Here is a 6077-nt window from a genome sequence, read left to right as displayed (position 1 = left end):
TCTCCTCCACGATCAGGTCGTAGAAACTTTATTTTCTTGTTACGATGATTTTCAACTTCACTCTGAAATTCTTTGAACTTTTCAAATGTTTCAGACTTATGTTTCATTAAGTAGATGTACCCATATCTACTTAAATCATCTGTGAAGGTGAGAAAATAATGATACCCGCCACGAGCCTCAACATTCATTGGACCACATACATCAGTATGTATGATCTCCAATAAATCAGTTGCTCGCTCCATAGTTCCGAAGAACGGCGTTTTAGTCATCTTGCCCATGAGGCATGGTTCGTAAGTACCAAGTGATTCATAATCAAGTGATTCCAAAAGTCCATCAGTATGGAGTTTCTTCATGCGCTTTACACCAATATGACCCAAACGGCAGTGCCACAAATAAGTTGCACTATCATTATCAACTCTGCATCATTTGGCTTCAACATTATGAATATGGGTATCACTACTATCGAGATTCATCAAAAATAGACCACTCTTCAGGGGTGCATGACCATAAAAGATATTACTCATATAAATAGAACAACCATTATTCTATGATTTAAATGAATAACCATCTCGCATCAAACAAGATCCAGATATAATGTTCATGCTCAACGCTGGCACCAAATAACAATTATTTAGGTCTAATACTAATCCCGAAGGTAGATGTAGAGGTAGCGTGCCGATGGCGATCACATCGACTTTGGAACCGTTTCCCACGCGCATCGTCACCTCGTCCTTAGCCAGTGTCCGCTTAATCCGCAGTCCCTGTTTCGATTTGCAAATATTAGCAACAGAACCAGTATCAAATACCCAGGTGCTACTGCAAGCTCTGGTAAGGTACACATCAATAACATGTATATCACATATACCTTTGTTCACCTTGCCATCCTTCTTATCCACCAAATACTTGGGGCAGTTCCGCTTCCAGTGACCAGTCTGCTTGCAGTAAAAGCACTCAGTCTCAGGCTTAGGTCCAGACTTGGGTTTCTTCTCCTGAGCAGCAACTTGTTTGCTGTTCTTCTTGAAGTTCCCCCTTTTCTTCCCTTTGCCCTTTTTCTTGAAACTGGTGGTCTTATTGACCATCAACACTTGATGCTCCTTCTTGATTTCTACCTCCGCAGCCTTTAGCATTGCGAAGAGCTCGGGAATCGTCTTATCCATCCCTTGCATGTTATAGTTCATCACGAAGCTCTTGTAGCTTGGTGGCAGTGATTGAAGAATTCTGTCAATGACGCTATCATCTGGAAGATTAACTCCCAGTTGAATCAAGTGATTGTTATACCCAGACATTCTGAGTATATGCTCACTGACAGAAATATTCTCCTCCATCTTGCAGCTGTAGAACTTATTGGAGACTTCATATCTCTCAATCCGGGCATTTGCTTGAAATATTAACTTCAACTCCTGAAGCATCTCATATGCTCCATGACGTTCAAAACGCCGTTGAAGTCCCGGTTCTAAGCCGTAAAGCATGGCACACTGAACTATCGAGTAGTCATCAGCTTTGCTCTGCCAGACGTTCATAACATCTGGTGTTGCTCCTGCAGCAGGTTTGGCACCTAGCGGTGCTTCCAGGACGTAATTCTTCTGTGCAGCAATGAGGATAATCCTCAAGTTACGGACCCAGTCCGTGTAATTGCTACCATCATCTTTTAACTTTGCTTTCTCAAGGAACACATTAAAATTCAACAGAACAACAGCACGAGCCATCTATCTACAACAACATAGACATGCAAAATACTATCAGGTACTAAGTTCATGATAAATTTAAGTTCAATTAATCATATTACTTAAGAACTCCCACTTAGATAGACATCCCTCTAATCATCTAAGTGATCACGTGATCCAAATCAACTAAACCATAACCGATCATCACGTGAAACGGAGTAGTTTTCAATTGTGAACATCACTATGTTGATCATATCTACTATATGATTCACACTCGACCTTTCGGTCTCAATGTTCCGAGGCCATATCTGCATATGCTAGGCTCGTCAACACTAGTAGAAAAAGGGTCATCTGTCCCGGTTGGTAAGGGCCTTTTGTCCCGGTTTTTGAACCGGGACTAAAGGGTCGTTACTAATGCCCTAGCCCTTTAGTCCCGGTTCTTACACGAACCGGGACAGATGGGCCTCCACGTGGCCGGTGCGGCGAGCCCAGGCAGGAGGGCCTTTGGTCCCAGTTGGTGGCACTAACCGGGACCAATAGGCATCCACGCGTCAACATTTCAGGGGCTGGGGTTTTTGTATTTTTTTTGAAAGGGGGGTGGGGGTTTTGGGGGGTTAATTTAGGTGTTTCATATATTGTGTTAGCTAGCTAATTAATAGAGAGAAGTGTCCTCTCTTATCTCCGTGCTTGGTTGACGCTACGTACTATATACGTATAGAGAGGACTAGACACGCTAGCTAGTAAGCAAATGAAGGAAACAGAAGATCGTCATGAACATATGCATACAGAGAGAAGTGATATCGACCACCTCTCCTTCTCCGAGAGATTGGTCGAATAACAAGTTCTCGTATATCTATCCGACACTACTGGCTACATATATACAATAATTATCTCCTACAATATAATCTCCTAATTAAATTGTAAGAACACAGGGTCCACTAGTATTCTCCGTTTTCAGCGATCACGTGGTCAAGGAGAATGCCGCCAATTCCTCTTGAATTGCTCGCATACGATCTTCTGGTTGGAGTTCATCCCGCATCCGGAAGATCTAATTTGAAGAAGGGGTCAATACATATATATATGAATAAATGAAACTCAACACAAATTATGGTAATAAAATAAAATTGTGAATATTATTGCTTACGCACTTCATATTGTTCGTCAGAGTAGCCCCGCTCACAGGTCATGTAGCGGATGGACTCGCAAACGTAGTATCCACAGTACTTACTCCCGGGTTCCTGCCACAACCACTTTACAAGAAATAGAGGTCAATCAAACTGATAAGCAAGCATGCTAAATGGTATTGATGAAACTAGCGCTTGAATCACTAGGAGATGCGCGGAACATGCTACTATAGTACTTACTTTCGGGTGTCTAAATTGCAGCTTCTTCGGCAGTCCCGGAGCTTTTTTGGTGAATTTTCTCCAAACCCTTCCAGACAAAGAAAACAATTACTTGATATCAGGAAATGAACAAAGTTGCTGATATGGTGGATAATGATTGATTTAACTTACTTCTCGAGCATTTGAGTCATGTCCGCATAGTCCTGGGGATCTTTTTGTCTCGAGTCTAAGACGGTTACTAGTCCCTGCTCAAGCTTAATCTCTAGGAGAATATAGTGGAAGCTGCGCACGCATGCATAAGTCATCAATTACATTACTATAACCTGGACTAATAAGGGAAACCGAATATGCACAAGACAGTAACACTCACTTGAAGTTGTAAGGAAAGAGTATTATATCTTTGTTTTCATTTATTACCAACGATCGTAGCAAGCTGGCCTCGGTATTTTCGGCATGATATTTAACCTCAGTTGCATCTATGAGATTTGTGTTAATGAATCCAATATTACCGATTTGTCTTTTCTTCAATTCGGCGATCTTCAATCTGCATAATATAGTGAGGATAATTATAAATACATGCAATGAAAGAGCTGACCTATATAGAGAGACTTAATGACAGAAGTAGTACTACTTACAGACAGTAGCAAGTGATCGTTGACTTATCGAGGGCCTTTTGATTGAAAAACTGGAAGAACTCCTCAAATGGAACATTCAACAATTCAATTCCAACAAGGTCATGCTCCTCTTTAACTCTCAGCGTCAAAGTATTCCTCCCCCCAGACTCTCAGCAGGTTTTCATGTACCAATCATGTAATCTTTGCATCATCGTTGTTAGAGATCTTTCATCTTTGACGAGAGGCTTCCCGTAATGGTATTTGTGTTCGTCCACCTCCAAGAAATCATAATGTACATCGTCGGGCAGGTAATCTCCAAGATTGCTATAACCGGGCACCATCCTCGGAGTATTAGCGACGATGTCGCTAGACACCTTGAGCGGGGGGCACGATTGGTTCGCTTGTTCGCCGAGTTGGGCAATTTTTTTCCCAGCTCGTCGTTCTTTTAACCTTTGATCACTGGCAGTACTTCCCGACCGCTCCGCTTCGACAAATGTCTTTGCAATAATGCGCTCATAGTTGCCTCTCGGCGGAGACTTTGGTGGTTTTGTCAGGGCAGCCAGAGTGCGCTTCGCTTTCACCGGATCTACCTTCTCCTCTGGAGGTGGATGTTTCTTTGTGCACCCCTTCAAAGAAGTTCGTCACTTCGGCTCGCACGATCTTCGTGGTTTCCTCCTCGGTCCTCTCGTATGGTAACTTCTCTGGAGTCTTCAAAGAAGGACCGAATCTGTATTGCCTCCCGCCTCTGGCTGTACTGCTAGACGCCGGCAGGGCAGACAGAGCGACTGCGGCTGTCTTCTTTCCTTGCTTACGAGGCGGAGGAGAAGGACTACGACGCGCCGGAGCAGCCTGAGCGGCGGCGGGTCTCTTCCGCCCTTGCTGACGAGGCGAAGAAGGAGGAGGCTGGCTGCTCGGGCGCGCCGGCACAGGCGGAGAAGGAGGCGGAGTGCCGCCACGCCCCGGAGAAGGAGGCTGAGTGCCCTGATCACTCGCCGGAGGAGGAGGCGGAGTGCCACCACGCGCTGGAGAAGGAGGCTGAGTGCCCTGATCACTTGCCGGAGGAGGAGGCAGAGGATGAGGCAGAGTGCCCTTACTCGCCGGAGGCGTCCAGTTCGGAAGGTTGATGAGCTCCTTCAACCATAGGCATGGAGTCTTCAGAGCAGAACCCAGCCGAGTCTCCCCTTCACCGGTAGGGTGGTCAAGCTGGAGGTCCTCAAATCCCTCCGTTATTTCGTCCACCGTCACCCTAGCATATCCTTCTGGAATCGGACGACAGTGAAAAGTTGCGCCGGGTTCAGGAGGCCGAACAGAGCCGACAGCCGCCTTGACTTTGAAGTTCTGCCATTGCGTCATAAGGTGGCAATGTTGAGACTCCGTGATAGCATCCACGGGGTAGCTAGCAGGAGCCGTCAAGACATGCTCCGGCTGAAGCAGCTCGGTGGAAGCCACGCTGCTTCTCCGCTGAGATGGCGGGGTAGCTTCGGGGGTAGTTTCGGCATGTCGATTGCCGTCTCGTTCCTCTAGCGGTTGAACCCTTTTGTGCAGCTTCTGAATTTGGGTCTGCTCCACTTTTTTCCTCCTCTCCTGGCTTTTGTAACCGCCTGCGTCCGGAAAACCAGCCTTCCACGGAACGGAGCCTGGCGTGTCTCGTGTCCGTCGAGGGTGCTCAGGATTCCCGAGGGCCATTGTGAGCTCGTCGTTCTCTCTGTCTGGAATGAACTTCCCTTGCTGCGCTGCATCGATATAGTGCTGAAGCCTCTTGACTGGTATTCTCAAAAGCTCGTCCGTCCAAACGCACTTCCCTGATACAGGGTCCAATTTTCCGCCAGCTCCGAAGAACCAAGTCTGGCAACGGTCTGGCCAGTTCATTGTCTCTGGTTCGATCCCTTTATCAAGCAGATCATTCTCAGCCTTGGCCCACTTAGGCCGGGCTTTGAGGTAGCCACCTGACCCCGTGCGATGGTGAAGCTTCTTCTTCGCAACATTTTTCTTGTTTGTCACTGACAACTTCTTACTCTTTTCCGATGTCTTGTGGGACACAAATGCGGGCCAGTGATCTCTGATCTTCTCATATTTGCCGATGAATTCTGGTGTCTCTTCTTTGTCGACAAACGTTTTCAGCTCATTCTTCCACCTCCTGAATAGGTCTGCCATCTTCTTAAGAGCATGAGACTTGATTAATTGCTCTTTAACTGGCTTCTCCGGATCCTCCTCTGGCGGTAGGGTGAAATTTGCCTTCAGCTCAGTCCAAAGATCATCTTTCTGCATATCATTGACATAAGACACCTCAGGGTCTTCCTTCTTAGGCTTATACCATTGGTGGATGCTGATCGGGATCTTGTCCCTAACAAGAACCCCGCACTGACAGCAAATGCATCCTTTGTCCGGATGGGTTCAATCGGTTGGCCGTCGCGTGCGATTGCTGTGATCTCAAACCTTTCATCCGAGCGCAACTT

This window comes from Aegilops tauschii, chromosome 1 (genome assembly GCF_002575655.3).
Source record: "Aegilops tauschii subsp. strangulata cultivar AL8/78 chromosome 1, Aet v6.0, whole genome shotgun sequence".
In the NCBI taxonomy this organism is placed as follows: Eukaryota; Viridiplantae; Streptophyta; class Magnoliopsida; order Poales; family Poaceae; genus Aegilops; species Aegilops tauschii.
Note: the sequence above shows the minus strand (reverse complement) of the source record.